Source organism: Camponotus vicinus, unplaced genomic scaffold, assembly GCF_025532165.1.
Source record: "Camponotus vicinus isolate PSW18456_S1 unplaced genomic scaffold, iyCamVici1.0 SCAF_14, whole genome shotgun sequence".
Taxonomy (NCBI): domain Eukaryota; kingdom Metazoa; phylum Arthropoda; class Insecta; order Hymenoptera; family Formicidae; genus Camponotus; species Camponotus vicinus.
In genome coordinates, this window is record NW_028141950.1 from 2,369,103 (window position 1) to 2,390,393 (window position 21,291).

At 42.8% G+C, this 21,291-nt stretch overlaps 1 protein-coding gene across 2 annotated transcripts in view; it reads left to right on the top strand.

Moving 5' to 3' along the window:
• The first annotated feature begins 2,960 nt into the window (after positions 1-2,960).
• LOC145965527 (uncharacterized) overlaps positions 2,961-21,291 on the top strand; it is a 115,849-nt gene continuing 97,518 nt past the window's right edge. The window contains exon 1 of one of the 2 annotated variants that reach the window (XM_083089171.1): positions 2,961-3,102. The gene's annotated coding sequence lies outside the window, so the exon portion shown is untranslated. The remainder of the gene's footprint in view (positions 3,103-21,291) is intronic. The other variant, XM_083089173.1, reaches the window with a different exon arrangement.

A 21,291-nucleotide genomic window follows, 5' to 3' on the forward strand; every position in this document is an offset into this window, starting at 1 on the left:
ACATTGCTTTCCATCTCGACGCGGTGCGTAAACTTTATTACGATAAAACACCCTAGGAAGGTACGCAAAACAGAAATATGCGAACGAGCGTGCAGCGACCATTCTGTACGGACGAACGATGTAATAATTTCCGCGTTTTTGTAGCCGGCCGACCGGCGTTTTATTTCGGCATCATAGTCGATTCGGTTGCGTAATAAATAGGGTGCTTGATTCGTTGTAATATACATTTCCCTTCGTTGGAATCACTTTTATCATCGTCGACTGCCGAATTTTGATCTTTTGTTCCGGCAAATGGAGGAAATCGATCATTATGCGTGTCATAAACGGCCCGTTCGTTTTGAAAACCGCGTAAATCGCCCCGAAACTTTGTTAAAGCGGATGGATCGAATCGATCTGTATTCAATACCGGACTTTGGTTAGTTAATGGTAGAACCAACGGACCGTTTGGCGAAAAAAGGATAAAGATACGTAAAAAAATATTGGAAAAATAAATCAACAGTTTATAAAGACGTAATTATGAGACAAATGGAAGAGTCGCATTTATATGCATCGACTATAGAATATAATATTAACGGGAGGAGATAACGTTGCACGCGTATATGTGGTACGCGTGGTGTATTTTTGATCGTTTTTGTAGCCGGCTAAATCGGGCATACGCCAGATATAACGCATGCAACATTAATCGGATTCGCAGGACCGGAAGGGATTAAATTCATTAGTCCGCGTCCACATCCCGCATTTAAAGTTAAATGCGGCGATATCACTCTCGGCCGGCGGTCGACATCGAATGCCCGATCTTCATATCAGGCAAATAAATCGCGGCATCAGATGGCCGCATTTAGCATTATAAACGGCGGTGGGACGGAGAGTATTGTGCTACCGAAATTTGATTTACTTTCGAAACAAACGCGCGGCTCCAAAATCCGCCGCGGGTTACACAGCTACGTCGCGTACGTGTAATAGCCGCCGTACATTATCCGTCGCGATGCGACGAAAGTAACGTCGTTGTTGCGTCGGTTAAACGGGGCACGGATTCGCCTGTTCGCCATTGCCCTGCCCGTTCTGATGGATCGTGGAAGACAGATCGTTGTAACATTGCGCGGTCTAACCGCGCTGCGGCTGTCTAACATTTTCCGGCATGTTAACCCTCGCTCGCGCGAGGACCGAGAACCCTGCGATACGTGTATACGTACCGCGACTTTTGCATCGACAAGCACAATAGCGGTCTACCGAAGCCTTCAAGTTTGTCAATCTGTATTACGATCCTTGCGACGCGTCCCGTCAAGATTTATAATTCTCTCATTTTCAAAAATCGTTTTCAATTCGATTTTTATACACGTGACAATTATTTTCAATTTCTCAAGCTCATATCCCTTTGAATTTTTTATTAATATTAATAGAAAATTCCAAGGAATATGAGCTTGAAAAAAAGATTGAAAATAATTTCTACGTGTATGCAATTATTTCTTCTCTTTAAAAATTATCTTGGAAAAAAAGTTTTTTATTTTATCGTATGCTATAAAATTCAGTTTAAACGATAAAATTCGCAATAAATCCAAAACAGAAATCCATTTATAATAAATATTAACACCAAATACATTAGAGTAACGATATATTAATATGTATAGAATGTCATTGCAAAGTTTACTCGTTCGATGATTCACAGGGTCGATTATTATTCGCTATTATCGATGATTATTATTCCTGGCAAATTTGCGCCAGAACTAATTTATCGTTTTCTAGGAAATTGTACCGCCGACAAACCGCGAGTTTCGTCGGACAAATCGCTTTGATGTATTACAGTTATATCGCTGGCGATTGACTCGCGATTCGGCGCGCTTAATCCGCTGACGTGCATAAAGTTTGTCGAAGCGATATTGCGAAATGTTTTTGGGGGCTGATTCGCCGCGCAAACACAGCGGGCGAGTTCGCGCGTGAAATTCGACGCGTGTACGCGGCTTTACGTAACACGCGCGTTATTTGATTCCGTCCTTCCTTCCTCTCTCGTGCCCTCGGCGAATCGAAATACCCGTGTCATACGCGCGTTGGTCGCGCGAAAGTTCGTCGTTGGCGATAATCCGTTTCCGCTTCTGTCAAAATTGCACGAGCCGCAGGGCGAGCGGACCAGAACGCGTCGACGCGCTCGTAATTTAGCATAATTGAAAATATGTATCGCTATTTCGAATTATACGTGAATGGGCGACAGGAGAGAGAAGGGAGGCAGAAACGTTGCATCGTTAATTAATCGTTACGATAAAGAGTTTGCGCTGACGTTAATGACAACATTTATTAAAACTTTGGTCGTGCTTCTAGTATCTCTCATCGATATACAAACTACCGAGAGTTTGAAATTTATTCGTGTCAAGATGACGCTAATATTTCTTCTATTTCCCTTTTGCTGTCTCTCTCTCTCTCTTTTTTTCTTTCATTCTCTTTCGCTCTCTGTATAACTTCCGTTCTCGTCGTAGTCTTGTTAAATAAGTAAAAGACGCGGAACTGCCAGGCATCAGCTCGCGTTCCGAAGTTTGCGTTTGTGCTGTCGGTCGCATTACGAAAATCCAGACTGCCTTTCAGGATTATCGGGTTGGGACTCTAGGGTAGTGTCGGAAATTACCCGAATTTCGATGCGGAAATCGGGAAGAAGGGGAGGAGGAGCGACGGAGCTTAAGCCCGGTCGAATTATCAACGGGCGAAATAATTTGAATATTTTACTCGCATCTCTCTATAACGAATAATATACGCGCACGAGACGAGTCGAGACGAGACGAGACGAGAGGAAACGATGGGAAACAATCGAATTTCAGGGCGGTATCGCCGATAAATCCGCTCCAATGTCTGGCGCAGAGAGTTGCGCTTCCGCGCGCGGACATTTGATTTATAAATACGCGCCCGGCGTATCGCATCTACTCGGGTGATAAATAATGCTAATAACAAGCTAACGCTATTTGAAATATTTCAGTGTCGGATTTGCCGGAGATGTCGATGCGCGCTCACGAGGATAGCGAGAGATACGAAAGGGAGAGACGCTCGTCCTTCAAGATGTCGAGGAGCAGAGATCCCTGTTTCGTCGCATTCCAGAGTCGGTAAACGTCTGCTGCCTCGGTGAGTCACACATATACATACGTGCGTCTCCCTTTGTTCCTTTTTTCGCTCTTAGAAATCGGCGTCGATATCTAATGCCCGAGAAGTGGAGCGGCGTTAAATTTTATATGAAACCAGTGAATCTAAAATATTAACGAGCCTCGATTATATTCGCGCTTTATAGGCGACAGCGTTGGCTGGCGAATCGTAATTGCGCGCGTGAATATTTAAATCGTTTAATTATGTTCACACCGCATTTAATTATAAACAGCGCGATGATAATGACGAGGCGCGGATTGCCGGCGACACGCCGATGCAGCCGCTATAAAAATCTGTTGCGATACCAGTCGCAACGCGGTAGTCGGTACGTCCGTCACGTTTCATCGGCTCTCGAAATACGTTTCGTAGAAAAATGGTTGGTAGAGATTGCGGAAAGTCGATATATTCGCATGTTATACATTTTGCTCTCTCTGTGTTTTTTTTTGATTTGTAATCTATATCTCTAGTGTCGATTGCTGGCATATTCGCCGGGAATGCGTTAGACAGTTCATGCTATCGACGAATTCGATGCATACGAAAAATATTTCTCTAGAATGCCCATTCCGACTCTCAATTTTTGAAGACGAATAAGAAAGCGTACAAGTATAAATAAAATTTTATAAAATTCCCAATCCGGTAAAATTCGTCATTTTATCGGGATAAACAAAATGTTGCGTTAAATATTTTTAATATTTTTGTGGGGAGGAAAACGCAACAATATCTTAAAATACGTTTAATCGTTTAAATGTACATTAAAACATGTTAACTTTCTGAAGCGCGCAATTTCGCGGAAAACAGTCTATGGAAAACGATTGTACAAAACGCATTAGGATAATTTTCGATGCGCTTCAACGCATACTAACGATATTCTATCTCGCGTCATACAAATGCGCATAAATGCAGATAAATCTTGTTAAATCTTGCACTAAGAAAGGCGGCGAGACAAGCGTGCGCGCGACGCGCGGAATTTACGGTCGACGGGCCGAATTTTTGAGACGCGCGGGTCTGGATTTCAGGTGGGCAAGGAGGGGCGACATTTTCGGCCCATCGTGTATTCAATTTACCCACCCTCGACCCGGGGACGCTCGTGTACCCGGTGTCTCGTAAATAAACGCTCGAGGAATGTTGCAGATGCTTGCGCGGGCATAAAACGGGCGTAAAACAGACGTTCGCGAGCGTGAGGTGGACGTGGAAGGTTATAAAACGATCCCGGGCGTGCGCTGCCGGGGCATGTAAAAATGCGACGGGGGTGTCGCCCCATCCCCCTTTCGCTCCCGCCTCTTCTCCTCCAAGCTCGCCAACGTTAAAGGGCTGTAACACGCTTCCTTTTTACGTCTGCCGTTCGACGTGGCGCGCGCGTGAAAGATCAGGTTTGACTTCGGAACAAAAAATGGTGATCGATCCCCCGTATTATACGGGTCTCCCCGTCTTTCAGGCGGAATCGCACGTCGACTGAAGCGAACCTTCTGATTTCTGTCCGCAAATTGTCCACCGCCGCGGTCCCTCGTGGACCGAGTGGATGTTATTAATAATGCAAAAAAACGCGCGCGAGGCTCTCTCACCCTACCTGTGCTATGTGGTGGTCTAAAGGCGGGCTTATCTCCCTTGTGAAATTTGTAGACGTCTTGTTTTTCAGCCGTACGAAACGTACGACTATATCGCGAATGTAGGGCGCCAGAATGTGTAAAGTTACTTAAAGCGAATTATTAATACACAATGGCAGATCGACGGACCATTGTTGTTGCTTTAGCGCCGTTAGTCCATGTCACTGTCACATTGCTCCGAATTACCAAGACTGCGCGATACCATCGAGATTTACGATCTTACGGACAGTTCGATCGTATCATCTGGTCGGTATCATCGTCACTATTTACGTATGCGCATCATCTCGTATGTATGGTGTATTCGTGGCATCGTCATTCATCCTTGTATTGGCGTTGGTTCTACAACGAAATTAATTTGGAGAATAATATTCAATGTTCAACGCGAACCCGGCGTTAAAATTTTGTCACCATAAATGCGTTATATTTCTCAAATGAAGCAAATGAAGTTTATAAACTCTGATGCTCATTTTATTACGAGACGTTATATTACGGTCTCCCCGTGCGCGTTTTCTATTATTAAAATATTATTAAAATATTAAAATGTTATATAATATTTAATTATTATAATTCTTTCTCGGCGCGTATTTTACAGGTGGTCCATTTTAAATGACATTAATTTTTCTCGAAAATCGAGGCTTTCATTGAGATTGCAAAATTTTTGTACGAAATACTTTTCGAGAGAAACCTCCGTTTCCAGAAAATATCAGCGTCATTCAAAATGGCCATCCTGTATATTGAAAACAATTTATTTTAAGAAAGATTTTGCAGTTTTGATAATTTATACGTTATATTTTTTGTTCATGCATAGTATATTATACGTCAGAATTTTGATTGAAACAGGAAATTGTGTCGATTAATATAAAATATGTACACTCTTGTCTCTGAAATTAAATTTGCGCGAGACAAATTTTTCCGCCGAAAATATTAATCTACGTCAAATGAAACGCCATGAAACGCGCGGGCTCAAAATAATTCGTGCTGTGATATCGAAAGCCGCAACATTGTTTTATTATATATAGGAACGCGCGCGGGACGCTTTCATATTAAATTTGATGTCCCGCCCCATAAACGCGTAACAAAATAAATAACATTTCAGACAATGCGCGCGACAGATATATCGCGTATAATTATCAATATCGGAAATTTTTTCCATCAACGCGATTACGATAAACGTAATACGCGGGCGGACATCATATAATCGCAATTATCGCGCGAATAAACTCTCTCTCGCACGCTACATCATCGTGTACAGAAACGTGTGGTCGGTATTATTATATTTTTTTATCTCGCGTCACATTTTTGCGCACTGCAGTCGCATTAAATGATTCATGAATCTTACGACGCGTAATATTAAATATTTTAATTTAAAAAGTTAACTTTTATACACACACGTATTCAACTTTACGCGCTTGCCATTACGTCGTGTAATGTTGCGCATCGTTGAATAAAAACGTTATTATGATTCATTCGATGATTTATGATTCTTCCGCAATGTTAAAATATATCACGATATTAATTTTTATATTTATTAACGACCGGATTGATACACGCGCGCATACGCGATATAATTGTTATTATTATGGCTAATTTTAGCTACATTATCTTATCATATATACGGGCGATCAGTGTTATTTTTCATTCGAAATCATGTCGCGTCGCATTTTCGCTGAATGCTGCTGCGCGAGCTAAATGATTTATGAATCTCTCTTTAATACAGATATACGCGTGCAATATTCAATACCGATATTTTTAATAATACATTGACATTTATAATTATAATTGTAAATTCTATTATTGCGTCATATTGGTATTTACGGGCAAAATGGCATCTATAACGTTACAAATTTTAAATATTAGATAAAAAAGGACATTTAAATAACTAAAAATATGCGAAAGTATGTACGCGATAAAATTGAAACAAAAAAGTACATTAGATGTACGTATATTTGTGTTTGTTGAATTTTATCGCTTCGTTTCTCTTTTCGCTTTTTACGATGGATTACTCCAAGATACACGGCCCTAAAGTACATCGGTCTTCCGGCTTTAGTAATTAAAAAATCCGGTCAGCTTAACCTCCGTAACTACCATTCCGCGCTAGGGTTAAGCAGTGATTTATTAATCCTCCCGATGGCCGTGTCCTCCCCAAATCCTCCTTCCTCTCTCCCTTTCGACATCAATCGTTACCGTTGCCGTGCCGTCGCCTAGTGTACACGGGATAATGAGGCCGCCAGCCAATTTCGCGATGTGTGAATTCCGCATTGTTTCTCGCACCGTTTTCACAGGGACGGTGCAATTACCGCCCGGGCCTTAAATGGCCCCGGGACCCCTCCCTCGGCTCTTTGGCCGGGGGCGACGTGGCACACGCGAAGACGGATTTCCTCTCGTAAAGTACGCGGCGCGGCGTCTCAAACGTAATTACTTTGGACTCGTGTCTACTTTGTTCATCGACGACGAAATCTTATTCTGCGCTAACGAGCAAAGCGAAACTTCCAAGCGGTCCCCGGTTCCCTTCTTTTCCTCGGATTCGTCCCGTCCCGTCGTCGCGCGCGCGCTTTTTTCCCCTTTTTTACGTTGTAACGACGTTCGGACAAAGGACGTTAACAAAAGTAGACGAAAAAGGGGGCGACAGTGGAAGACGTCGGACGGGAAACGACGTCGAGGGGGAAAGGGGAGGGAAGGAGGAAGGGAAGAAGCAAGACAAAGATAAAATAAAACGAGGTAGTCCGGCGGCGCCGACGTCGTCGTCATCATCGTCGTCGTCGTCATGGTTGTAGGGCGTAGTTTTCCATCGCCGAGAGAACGCAAAGTGGGTCATCTCAGGGAAAAGTCCGTAAAAGCGTGAAACGCAAAAGTAAAACGACGACGCGGCGTGGACGCGACGGGGGTGCCGTTGATGCTGATATACTTCCGCCGATGATTTGCATAAAGTTCCGCCACGGTCCCGGCGAGAGACCAGGTCGACGTCAACGTTGACGACGAGAAGAAGGACGACCGCGAGAGATTCCGCTTTTCGCTCGTCCGAATTTTCAGACACTGATCATTCGCCATGCGAATGCGCGTTACGTTTGCAATTTTGAACATTTTTGTTAATGCACGTACATTGTTTTTTTCTTTTTGCAAAAATATATAATTTGATGTGAAATGTTGCGGCAATTTTCAATTTAAATTTTTATATTACTATCAGTGTGCGCAATATTTACTTGCAGCTTGCTCCGAAATGCTCCGAATACAGAAAGACTACATTATGTAATTATTTTAATCAATTTCTCTCGTTTTCATTTTTCCAGTGTCATTCTTATTCTTTTCAACAGTTGGACGCGACATTGTGTGCCTTACGGCGTAATCGGAAATTAGAAAACTTCGAGGTATTACTTTTCACTTAGCACGCGGATGCACCTAGGAATTTTAAAAGCACAAAGTATGGAAATTGTATCTCGCACGGGCGTCACAGGTATTTGCGAACAAATATAAGCTACGTTATACGTGCTTATGCAACATTTTACGCAAAGTGCGTAAATATCTCCATTTCGACATCTGTCAATCATTTTTATGGAAAAAAGATGCGAAAACAGATAGATACGAGATATATTTGCGGAAAAAAGATATCAGATAAATGTGCGAGTTGATAAGTCGTGCGGAAACATGTTTCTTTCTTCGATACGTTTTCTCTATACTCTTGTATTTGTGTTACAAAAGTTGGCGGGCCAACAGAGTCTCACGATTGCTTTTTCTTCAAGCAAATGAATATTTCCGGAAAGTTTTCGCAGCGTAACTGGCTGAGATTCGCGCGATATACAGACGGAGAGGCAATGTAAGAAGGCGGTTAACATAATTTACCGGTAACGAACAGTTCGAGCGAATGTTATTGCGCCATGCGTAAGGAATCGGGCGCAACCTTGTTCACGTTGCGATTAATTCATCCCTTCGTTCGCGTTCTCCTCGCTCCGAAACTTTGCTGGCGATAGGGAGTTTGTTTTCGCAAACGTTCGCCGAAAAGCTTTCGGGTTATCCGACATACATGCCTCTGTCCTTTCGGTCGCTCGGAGTAATTTTTGTCGGAATTTACCTGTACCATTGTACCATCGATGTAAAATCCTCTACGCGATGATCAACGCGTGACAGCGAGAGACGTCGAAAAAAAAATAAGTTATGTAAAAAGATAATTAAACGTAAGAGGATTATAATGTGTGTGTTTTATACAAATCCATGCGGAACGTCAAAAACTGTCCATTGCGTAATTTTAATGACAAATTTTTTGACAAGATAGGGAACCCATTCTATTTTTTTAAATTTGTGTTTGTCAAATATAATACCCTGCGCGTTCGAGAGTTTATACGCGATGCAGAGAGATATTTTCTACAAAAAGAGCTCGCTCGTTTTGTTAACATCGCATCGTTGAGCGATGAGATTTTTTTATAAACAATAATTGCAAAAGAGAGAAACGGGTATCGACAGTCGATGCGTATATTGTCACGTGGAAAAAAAATGACGCGTGTTTCCGGTGCGAATTACGAGTGCGCGATTTTAAAGAGAGCAAGAGCGAAAGGGAGAGGTCATCGGCCGCCTTTTTTTCACGAACATAGACTAAAAGTTTTTCGAAAACTATGTTCCCGATAACAATATTTTTTCAGGAAAGCAGTATTGTGCGTTGTGAAAAAATATATGCGCGCGAGACGGACGAATCGTGAATTTTTCGTTTTCGTTTTTCACGATAGGAGTTAGCAGGGCGAATGCGACTGCAGCGATTCGCGAAACGATTTTCCCAAACATTTCCTTTTTATATGTGCGACATTGCGTGCTCGGTGACGCAGCTTCTTTTTTAAATCAAAAGAGGGACGGGAAACAGGCGGACGCAAAAAGAGAGACGACCCAAATCGCGTCAAATACGGACGTATCTACGTTCGCGGGATAAAACGCGAGTGCAGTTTTGTCGCGATAGAAATGTGATCATTCTTACTTCTAGTGTACGCGCGGATATCAGAAAATAAACGTAATTTTATCCGGATTAATCCTGACAGGATAATTGTACGCTATTTCGGCCAGCTGAAAATATCGCGACATGTCATGATAATTCGCGATAAATTGGCGACATCTCATTTTTAAAATATTTTTTTTTACATTTTAAATCTCGGCAATGACCAATTATTTATAGAATGCACGTTGAAGTAGTCGCCGTGTCGAATTATAAATTTGTTTATTGCAGTGGCTAAAAGATTGAAAAATCGGTCGATATCAGAATATAGCGGCGAGAAGAGCTCTCGTTTTTTTTATACGCAAATATCGCGAATTGTAAGCGTCAATAAATATTTTAGTATGGCTTGCGCAATTGTTCGATCAGCCAATATTTGCATGTCACCATGTTGCAACACGTGTTATGCCGTTTTTTTCTCTCGCTTTCATATCGTGTTCATTCAGATAGAGTTTGACGTTTGCCGATGTACGAGTATTTCGGTATTTAATTTCGCCGACTTTTAACACTGCGGTGTCTTATACGCGTTTAACTTTCATTACAAGCGACCCGACTTTGTCACAAAACGCCAGAGTTTTCAATTTCCTAGAGGAAAGCAAAGAGACGTTCTCTCTCTTCGCGTTTTTTACCTCATTTCGCGTATCTGCTTCAAGAAAATTTTTCAGCGACGATAGACGTTTTAAAAAGACGATATAAAGTTATTGTAACGCAAATTCCTAAAAAATTTATGTTGTTAATTGGAAACAATTAACACTCGATTAAAGAAATATTTTCTCATATAATACACTCGCGAATATATTATATACATATTACAAAAGTATATAATATGTATATAATATATTCATCACAATCGAAATAATTCATTAATGCTCGAATATTACATCATTTTATATCATTTTATGGGATACAAATATTTAATGAGACATTAACTTTGCACTCTCGAGACAGTTCGCCGAATATGACCTACGAACACAATTGGTCGACACCGCCAATTGAGTTTCCCCATATCGAGCGTCGTATCGCGTCCTCGACACTCGACACTCCCGTGGCGTGGCCGTCAAAATTACGCAGCTGTCCCGGCGACGCGATGGTCAGCTCGCACGAGGGTCACGGACACGATGGACTCGGGATGGCAGATGTGCGGGGCCCCCCCGAGATAATTGACGGGGCCGAATTTCCGTGTGCATGCTACTCTGGCTCGATTATGTCCACCCCCGCGTCCGTTGCTGTCCCGCGATCCGCTTCGCTTTGTCATCGCGCCACAATTATTCGAGCGAACGCTGCGAGCAACTTTTGCCCTTTCTCTTTCTTTTTTCGTTTTAAACGCGAAACTTGATTGCGCGCAAAATTCTCACCGCGATCAAGAGGCAGAGATAAAATATTGCTGTTCGTAATCGTTATAATAGTATTAAATATTATTGAAATAAGCTTGCGTTTGCAGAGAAGAATAATCTTCTCGACGGCCGATTCAATTTTCTCGTTATATTTCAACGAATATACATATATGATTCCCGTGACTCGTGAAATATTAACATTGATCAGAGTTATGTGACATTAATATGCCACTCGTTTAAAATTATATTCTTCCACGGACGATAGTCTTATTTTTTCCTGCGCAACATTTGACACGAAGACACGAAGCCAGTGCACAAATTAATTTAAAATGACGGCCGCGAGACACGCAAATGGGTCAGATCGTGAGTTATTAAAGTCCAGGAATTATTAGAGTCGAATTGTACGGCGTGTCAAGTCGAATCAAATGCAGGATTTATTTTCGCGGACGCAAGAATCGGGAAGAGTGATTGCGAGATTTTTTCCCATAAAGATTGGCGGTGAAGGATGAAGAGAGAGGAAGAGAGAAAGAGAAAAGGAGGGGGAGGCAGGAAGCATAGACGAAGAGGAAGAAGAGGGAACGAGCGGTCGTCTATTTATCATCCGCCAGAGCGCATAGAAGTTAACCATCCCGAACGTTTAGAACGCAGGGAAGAATTTAAATTTTATCAGGGTGCACGTAAGACACGTAAGATAAATTATCATTCTTAATGCAAGGGGAGCCTCTCCTCTTGGCCCTTCGCCTTTAACGCAGAGCGTTTTGCGAACGTCTCTCTCGCTTCCTCCTTTTCCCTAGAGTACCGTTCCTCTCTTTCTCGCGCGCGACACATTCTCGTATCGTGAATTTACCATAGAAAATAGGAAAGTAGCGCGCAAAAGTCCCGTTCGCCTTTAAGCCGGCATCGACTTACATATGACATTTCTATCGAGTATCGATTTATCGGTCCTATAACGGCGGAGACGATACTGCGACGAAACAGAAAGAAGAAAGAGGGAAAAGAGGAATAAAGGTCAGCGTGGCAGTTTACACGTTCGTCGAGTGAGTTATATCGGCACGGTATAGATATCGATATTCGGCGCGATAACCGTCGCATCAAAGTCAGTCGCGGAATACTCAAGAACGCGTCAAGCTCCATGCATTATAATGCTGATCTAATATACGTGCAGCGTTCCTTCGTTCATTGCTGAAACGCACGTTGCATCCGGGACAACGATGCCGGCTGTGCCGCTCTCTCGAAGCAAGATAAACACGCGTACGAGCTAAACGCTTTCAAAGCGGTTCTATTCATCTTTGAACGTGAAATTTTACCATCTTATTTCTCTAAAAGCTCTAATTATATGTATATATAAACTTTATTGAATGCACGAAAGTCAAAACATGTAACAAAAATATAAACAGAAGGCCGCTCACACAACAAGTCGGAGATGTCGGTATAATTTGTGTTGTTTTTTTATATCTAAAGTTCTGCGATATCTAATTATTGATCTAAATAATAGTATTTGTAAACAGATTGCGCATATTGGATGCAGAATATCAATTAAGGTTGGAAATAATGTAGAGAGAAGCAACTGATTTGAGGGATGAAAATAAAGAAGGTCTACATCTCATGCACCGAGGTAAAGAATGTGAAAGATTTGTATTCCTCGCACTAATACAAAGACGAATAATTCCAAGATAAAATTTTTCATCGATCGATATTTCGAAACTTGCAGTTGCGACATGAAATTTAGGAATAGCGCGCGAGATTTTTTCTCGTACAATTTTATCTCGCCCTCGATATTTTCCATTTACAAATTCGAAATTCGAAATATCCATAAGCGTGTGGCAAAATGCATTGTGAATTTTTTTGTCAATATACAGACACCGAGAGAGTTAATTTTTTCAAACAGATTAATTTCGCCAGAGTCACTGGTCCGGAGTCAAACCAGAGTCAGTGATTTTGACGAGAATCAGTGGGAATGTACGTCACACTTTTTTTTCCTCTCTCTTTCTTTCTCTAGCCCGATCATACGTCTCGATCAGATAAATTACGGGAGACTCTTAAAAAAACATTTTTCACTACCGCGACGGTAATAGCTCGCTATTGATCCACTTCCGCTCGTACAAGCAGAGAGAACTAGGCGGCCGCGATGGCGAAGCGGAGTGACTGCGGGTGAAAGTTTTCGAAAAATTTCAATCTTTCAAATGGAACGTGTGGACTCGGGGTAATTGTACGAAATGCGGGCTCGACGAGATGCACGCCTAAACGAGGACGAGGGTGGATAGGGTAGGAAATAAAAGCGTTACGAGATGGAGGGCCGTTTTCAATCGACTTCTGCGCGGCGCCCATATACGGGCAAAATGGACGTATAGGATATTGCGTCGCGCAATAAAAAGATGCTTAAAGTGGCTCGTAGAATCACGAAACGCGGCACAAACCGTTGTCTCTATTTAGACGACGTGCCCACCCTACACAAGCAGCTCCGGGCTAATCCATCGAGCTTAACTCTCGGGAATATCACCCTTTGTACTCGGACGCGTCGCGCCCAAGTGGCAATGTAACTTGTCATTTTTTTTAACGCACCATCGCCATGCAGATAACTTTTCCATTATATCCCGAGCATCCCGAGCTCGATCCAATTAGCGTATCTCTCTTTAAATAATCTCGTCGGTAAATAATCAGAGACTCGTGAAAGATGTTAAAATTAATACGTTATTTATATGTGTGCTCTAATTAAGTATATGTAATATGTGTATTCGGGTCATCGTATATACCTACACTTATACACTGACAAGTGAAAGTTGAATTAAAAGTTGGATAAAATCGCGCGTTGGTTTTCTCGCCGAGCGAGCGCTTGTAATCGTAGCGCGGCACGATTTACCCAAGCAAGTATCTCTACCGATTAAATAAGGCGCGCTCGATATCGCGGCATACATCAGCGGCAGAATGCACCTCGTTGCAGATATTTAGACAGCTCCGCTAAATCGTTCCCTTCCGCGTGTATTTACCCAGAGAGCCTGGTAAATACAGAGACATTCGGCAAACCCTTTTTCCCACGACAAATGTACCCGTCGTCGGAATTCTAAGGTGGAACGAAAAAAGGAGGTAGAGAGCAAAAAAAGGCGGTAGATACATATATACAGCGTGTATCAAAAGTGACCGCACGCGTTTTCTCTGTGGACCAGATTCTATCAAGTCGAAACATTATAACGTGTAATTTCAAAAGAGTGCTTCTGCATTTCTAAAAAACATCGAGATTAATATTTATTAAATTAAAAGAACACACACTCGAGAAATATATTAAATACGAAATATAAGATTTTCCGTTATTTTTCTAGTATTTTACAAAAATTTAATACAAAATTAATTACTATGTCAATTAACTTTTCTAATTTAAATGTTATTGACATCTCGAGTTGTCTTTTGCGCACGTTTTCTCCATTTGAATCACAGCGTATTATTATTAACTTGAAAAAAGTATGACACCTCTGTGATGTATTTTATTCTGTTATTCTTTGACTAATATTTATCAAATTAAAAACTGTATATGTATTAGATATATGTAGAATTAAAAACTCTCTGAAATATATTAAATATTGAAGAGTTCCTCCATTATTTCGTGACATTCTTTGAGAATATAATAAATTGAAAAATTAAACAAGTGTCGGTAGACTTTTGAAATATTATTGACATTTCGAGCTTCTTTTCGTTTTCAGAGAATATATATTATGCGGCGCGTACATTATAAATCGATGAGAAAGATGAGTCCGAAATATACGGACGATTCCAAGACACCCTATATGTGCATAAAACGGAAGAAAAAGAGACTAAGGATAGAATGCTGCCCCGTCCCGCGCGATGCGGGAAGAAACGGAAAAATCGAACGGCTACGCTTTAACGATTTATGCAAGTTTCTCGCCTTCCTTACGTTTTTCGCGCTCGGTGGAAAAAAAGAGAACGCGCCCCGGTAGTATCGGGGGTGCAAAAAGTTTCTCGGCATTTCGAACACGCCGGAGGTCTTTATCGCCGAGGCCGGTCACGTAAGCGGCGCACGTAGACAAAAGTTCGAAATCACATGTAGTGATGTGCGCATCCTTCGGTATACGTGTCTCTCTCTCTTTCTCTCTCTCTCTCTCTCTTTCGTTTTTCATTTTCATTTTCTCTCTCTCTCTCTCTCTCTCTCTCTCATCGACGTATTTGCCTTCGCGAACGAGAAACGCGTATAAGGCGCGCGGATAGCATTTAAACGCATATGGTATAATGCAAACATGCAGTCGCCGGTCTGGCGAATCTGCAACATACGGTCGACGGTACGCGGGGGGATAATGGCTGGTTTCAGCGATCGTTACCCCGTCGATGCACCCGACAGCGAGGGTGTCTCGCATTCGATAGTTCCGCCAGCGTCGCGCTCAAGCCGCGCGCTTATCCGCGCGTCATCCGTTTCTTATCGCGACGCGGTATAAGTCATACACCGCCGCCGTAAGAGTATTAATTAATGCGCTACGCTTCTCCGGATGCATTCGCGCCACGTGCTGCGCGCGAGAAGGTGACGCGTGCGCGGAATGCATACGCGATTTTAAGATCGCCTCACCCGAGATAAAAGATTAACCGAATCGACGATCGGAAGGCGAGGAGCCGGTCGGTCGGTTTCCGTTCGAGCTCGCCTCTCGCGCTCCGGACAAAAATAGCCAGTCTTAAGTGATTTCTTGTTACGCGGCTCCCCTTCCTCCTTCTCTCCTTTCTTCTCTCCTCCTCCCTCGCCGTCCATGTCCCTTCCGGACGCTGCACCGCGTTGCAAACGCGGTCGGAAATATGAAAGGCGGACCGGAGCTCTTTTTCGAGCTCCCGGAAGATCGTCGATGATGAATTATTCCGGCCGGTCGGCGTATCCGCGGAAAAATATGGAAGTGATACAAACTCGGGACGGAGCAACGGAGCGTATAATCCGGCTCCAGGTCGATTCGTAGAAAATCGCATCGCAAAGTATCCGCAAAGTACCAGCGCCATCGGTAAAGATACTCGGCGCGAAAATACTTGGCTCGCCACCCGAGATTGTTCATCGCGAAACGACCATCGACGAAGAATCTATGGGCGTTTAATCTACTCGCGCGACGAGATCTCGGCGTTTACGGAGATTCACGTCTCTCCTATAACCCGGCTCCGTCGTGCCCCATCCAACTCCGACGATCAGACAGACATCGTCGTCGCGTCACGTGCGCGGCGAACGAGGCGAGGCGTTGATTCGAGCAAACTCGACGACTATCAATGTCGATCGATGCGCATTATCCTTCGCTGTGCGAGAGGGTAGTTTTAGACGCGGCGAAATTTCCAAGTCGAGCGTGACGCCGAAACGCTAATTGATATCCGCGCAACAATTAGCGCCGAATTAATCGACATCGAGGTGTGTAACGGTAGGCGGACACGCGGTTGCGGCCGGCACGCGGGACGAATCGATTGATTCGACAAAAGTTTATCGAATAAACAGCACGGCCCATTTAATTAACAACGACTTCCGTCGGTTTATTTATAAACGCGATCAGGCCGCGCGCGCCGCCAAATTCGCCGACGAGAGAATGGAGTTCGAAAAGTCGTTTGCAGTACGATAGCGATAATATCGGCGAGTTAGGGAGGAAGGAAGGAAGGAAGGGGGGGCCTCATCGACTCTGCCCGCTACGCAATCAGCCGTTTATTAAAAACGGCGCGGAGATATGGTGTCCGGCCGCGTGGGCGGGATAAAATTACACCGGATTTATCCTGCCGCTGTTTTAACCTGACGCGCGCGGAAACGCAATCGAAGTTTCCTCTTTTCTCGTAGGAAGAGAGAGCGCGTTTAATTAATGTTGGTATTTATCGCGTAGACGGCTGAGTTATTGCATAGTATAATGACGTGAATTTAATTGCACATTGCGAACTATGGTATAATAAAGCAACGCGCCGCCGACGACATTGTATTTATGTGTATATATATCGCGTGACGCGAGCACGTTTTTACAAAATCGCATCTAAATATCATGTAAATCCTGTTAAATCGTCCGTTAATCGCGAATCGATTAATGATAGCTCGCATCTTTCGATGTCTTTGCTGAGGATGCCAAGCCGCTTAATTCTCGTGTGATTGTATGATTACTCTTCATCTCATTGATCTCGCTCAACATAATAAAAGAATATTTTAATATAATGTCTTTTTTTTATTTAAAATAATCGCTCGAAAAGGGAGAACTCTTTCAATAATAATTAATTAGCGATTAATAACGACAAATTATATGCGAGTAGATTATACTAAAATGTTGGCCGGCAAAACAATAATCGGAACGGGAGGCTGGATGGTGAAATTACGAAACTTTATCGAGTGAAAGCAAAGAGCCGCACTTAATTAAGGTCCGGCAGCGCACCCCTACGCGCCCTCGCGCTAAATTTAAAAGTAGAGCCTGATAGATGAATTAATTAGTCCGCTCCAATTAGCGGCCGGTTAATATAGAACCGCGCGCGCGGGTTAATGTCGATACACGCGTTAAACGACAAAACGGCCGCGAAGGCGATCGATTTAGCATAAAAGCGCACCGAATGAACGACACGTCCTGATAATTGGACGTATTTGTGTACGGACACCGATTATATCGACACGAAAGGATCTCGTATTCCCGGAATGGCATTAAAGCATTAGCGAGGAGAATTCTAAAAGGATGTGTAATGAAATTTCTTAGATAGAGAATTTTATTATCTTGTGATTTCCAGTCGATTCGATTCTCTTTAAACGATTTTTTTAGAAAGCTGAACGTTTCCTTGAAAACATTTCTTTCTGGCAAATTTCTCTCTACGTCTTTTATATAAATTTAAAAAAAATTTAGATATTTGTAACATGTAAGATCGTTGACAACATGTCATGGTCAATTGTCATTGTATCTCGAATGATCAGATAATGGAGTGCAAATAAATTGTTCATATTATTCTTCGAAATACAATCGCGATAAATTGAAGACGCGACGGTTATTTATCGAAGTACTCGTATATACTTTGCATAGTATATATATATATTCTGAATATATTCCGTGTCGAATATATCTTGCGTCGCGTTTTAAATTTGTTACTTAAGAATAATACACTCATTATTTTAGGATTGAGAACGCGGAGCGAAAATCGCCGAATCGAATGACTTCGATAATGGGAAACCGTTATATATTATATATCGATCGTTTGATAATAATAGATATATTTCGCGGGATTTGTGTTCGCGTATTTTACGTGATTCATTCAATGAAAATCTATCGCGCCAGTCAGTAATGCGATGACATATTTTTCGGATATTACATTCTACAGAACTTTAATTTCATTTCATATAATTATTCTTCTAGTACGGAACAGAGAGCGATTGTTCGAAATCGAGAACGTATTGTTTGAACGTCATTAAGGAATAGAAGAGAATGAATAAGAAAGAAGGACCCGAGAAAGGCATCGGATCCAACTCTGCATTTGTTATACATCCGAACCTGTCAAATTTTGGATTAAATCGCTAAATTCTAATAAATGTTTCACGTAATTTAAAAGGAGAATTGAAGAGCGTATAATATTCTTTGAAAATACATATCGTAAATCTTAAAAATTATTTCGCGGATAAGGAAGGAAATTATTGCTTACCGTTTAATTATATATAGCTCACCAGTTATATGTGTGTATCTTGTAAGCAAGACGGGAGAAAGGCTTATTATTTCTGTATATAATTCATTATCATATATTACCATATGTAAGAGAGGAGAAATCTAGGGAGCATTATACGCTAGTCATTCGACTCATTGCCGCTATTGTGTATTCACTCGGCTTCTTATCCGTTTGTTACAAGCAACTAACGTAGACACAATACCAATTTCCTCGCATCTCGTGCAAATGAAGGTTCTCACGGGGTTTTTTTTTAAAGTCTAAAGCCCGATTACACCAACATTATTTTGACTTTAAGTAAGACTTAAATGTATGTCTGTCTTTATTTATTTAGAAAGAAAGATAAAGATAGATACATACTAGGTCTCGTTTAAATTCAAAATAATGCAATCTGGCGTGAAAGATGTAATTTATATTTATTTTCTTCTTTTTCGAAATAACGCGAAATTATATAAAATGTAATACAAATAATTTCCATTATGTAGCAAATAAATTTAATTGGCAAATTTTATCTCTTCTTTCGGTTTCTTTAAAAGATTAATTTACCGTACAATCGCGTGGCACACACACGCTGCCAAGTTTAGGGTTAACGTTCGACCGGCCGTCTCGTCGCGAATCGACGCCGTCTGGTCGACTGATTAAAAATTGCGCGCTAATGTGATAAATCAATTGATGGACCGCAATTAGCCGCCCTCGTTCGTTAACGCGACGCGACGCGACGCGACGCGATGCGCGCGATCTCCGTAAAAGTGACTCGGGGAACGTCAAAGCGCCGATTAATTAACATCCGCCGTGTTATCTTCTCGTGTACACACTCGCGACGACGACGACGACGGCGGCGGCGGCGGCCACGCGGCGGTAACTTTAAAGTTAATCCGCTCCTCGGTTTGCCAACTTAACTCATCCCGCGCCGAGGACACGGTCTCGGCGCAACTTTTCCGCGGTTACTTTTCCGCTTAAAATAACTTGCCTTAACTCAATTATTTCTCATTAACTTAGCCGGTGCGCGCGGGCTTCTTTTTTGTCCCCGGCCAACTTTTCACTACGATGCACAATGGCTCGCTCGAGGTGGAAGAAAGGCGGCGGAGGACGCGACGGAGGCAAAAGCCCGGGGTGGATGAGGACGGCATACATAGACTGTACGTGTGTATGTGTGTAGGTGGGCGTATGCGCGCCTGTGTGTGTATGTGCGCCCAGAGGTATGCACGCTACGCGGGGGCGTATGTGGGATACAGCGAAGCGCGGTAAGTACACACACGAAATTACTGTGCTCGAAATTAAAAGCGGAGGCTTTCGAATTTATGGCCTTTTCAGATTCTAGAGACTCGGAACATTAAAATCGAGAGTTGGTGATTCATAAAACTCGGGGGATTATTAACGTCGGAGATGTATACGAGCTTGCAAAGACGCATTTTAACACTCTTTATGGACCTCTTTGGGTGTGTACGGGACTTTTAGAAAGTTTTTAGCGGAAACATTCTTATCGCGTTATTGCGCGTTTCCGTATCCGTGTGCGAGGACGGTCGTCCTTACGCTTGCACGCCACGTCCTCGTCCTTGTTGCCGCTCTACGCGACGACGCCGCTTCGACCACCATCTAGAGTCGGGCGAGATTTACATGAGTAACGCTCATCGCGACTTTATGGAGCGAAAGTGAGGCGTTCTTATCCGACTTTATGACTCGGTCGCAGGAGAACTCCGCAGAGAAGTCCGAGTGAAATTTAGCGTGTAATATTGAATGCTGATTAGAATCGACGAATAAGCGAGCGAGCGCCTTTGGCGCTCGCGGGTAATCTCGTGGCTTAAAATAGAGATTTATTCGGTCGCTCGAAATGCCGCGGCGCCAAAGTGTGCGAAAGAGGTGGACGGGAGAAACGATCGAGAGGCTAAGCTAAGAAATATTTCTAGCCATCTCTCTCATCGATGCGCTCGTCGATAGCGAAACGCTTAATGCGCCTTTGAGCGGAACCGTCGTTGGCGTCTCGTCGTCGTTGGCGGAATCGGACGAGGCGAGGAACAGCGAGAAAGAAAACGAAATAAGAACACGTTACAAAGAAGGGAGAAGCAGCGGGGGGAATTATCTTTGAAAGTTAAAGCTGGCTCGTGCTCTCTCGCGGATCGATTCGCGCGCTACGAGCCTCTGCAATTTAACTACGCGATCCATTCTTCCTCTTTCTTTCCCTTGCTCTCTTTCGTTTCCTCCGCTATAAAAAGGGCCCCGCGATCTTAATTCCAGTTATTAAATCTTTCAGTCGACGCGGACGAGCGCGGGCGAGCACGCTTGTGTTCTAGTTGCCATGAATAGATGTTTACTTATTACAATTATACTTTATAATAGCTTCCTCTCCTTCTCTCTCCTCTTCCCGCCGAGCATTTTGCCGACAGAGAGGTAGAGAAGCGCGGCTTCTTCCTGCCTCTCAACTTTGCTAGAGTGCAGTTTTGCCCTCTTTCTGAAACCCGGACGTCACCGTCGCCGCTGCTGGACCAAACTTTGACACAAACGCGCGCGGCCGACCGTAATAATAAATATAATATTCATACGTCACTCGAGCTTAAGAGAGAGAGACAGACGGTATGTCGGGGCGGAAAATTGCGCGTGTTTTATCATTTGAAATAATTAGGTATTGTAGTCA